Source organism: Monoraphidium neglectum (genome assembly GCF_000611645.1).
Source record: "Monoraphidium neglectum strain SAG 48.87 unplaced genomic scaffold scaffold03717, whole genome shotgun sequence".
NCBI lineage: Eukaryota > Viridiplantae > Chlorophyta > Chlorophyceae > Sphaeropleales > Selenastraceae > Monoraphidium > Monoraphidium neglectum.
Window position 1 is genome coordinate 1 of NW_014009912.1, and position 571 is coordinate 571.

Sequence of the window (571 nt, forward strand, 5' to 3'; positions counted from 1 at the left end):
CCCCCACCCCCACCTCGATGCCCTCGTCTGTGATGTGATTGCCACTGAGGTCGACAGAGGTGACACTGCCGTTGGCGCTGAGCGGCTGCACCAGCTGCGGGCGGTCGGCGGCGGCGGTCGGATGGCGCACGGGGGCGCACGGGGCGGTCGGTTCATCCGTGTGTGCGTGTGTGTGTGTGTGTGTGTGTGTGTGTGTGTGTGTGTGTGTGTGTCTGTGTGTGTTTGGGGGGGGGGCCGGCTAGCACAGAGCCTGGGAGTGTGCGCCGCGGATGTCGCCTCGTCAGCAGCCGGGCCTGCCCTGACGTGCCCCGCGCCGCGGCAAGGCCGCGCGTGGGGAGCCGCGGGGCCGCAGGTCCTGCGGAGGGGCGCGGGTGCGCGCCCTTGCGCGCGGCGCACCTTTTTGAGGCGCGCGTCGTGCAGGCCGGCGCCCCCCAGCGCCACCCACATGTCCTCGCCCTCCTTCAATGACTCCAACGCCCGCTGCAGCCTGCGCGGCGCCGCCGGGCGGGTCGGGGTGTCGAGTCGCGCGAACGACAGTCGCAGGGGCGGGGCGGGCCGCGCAGGGCGAGGG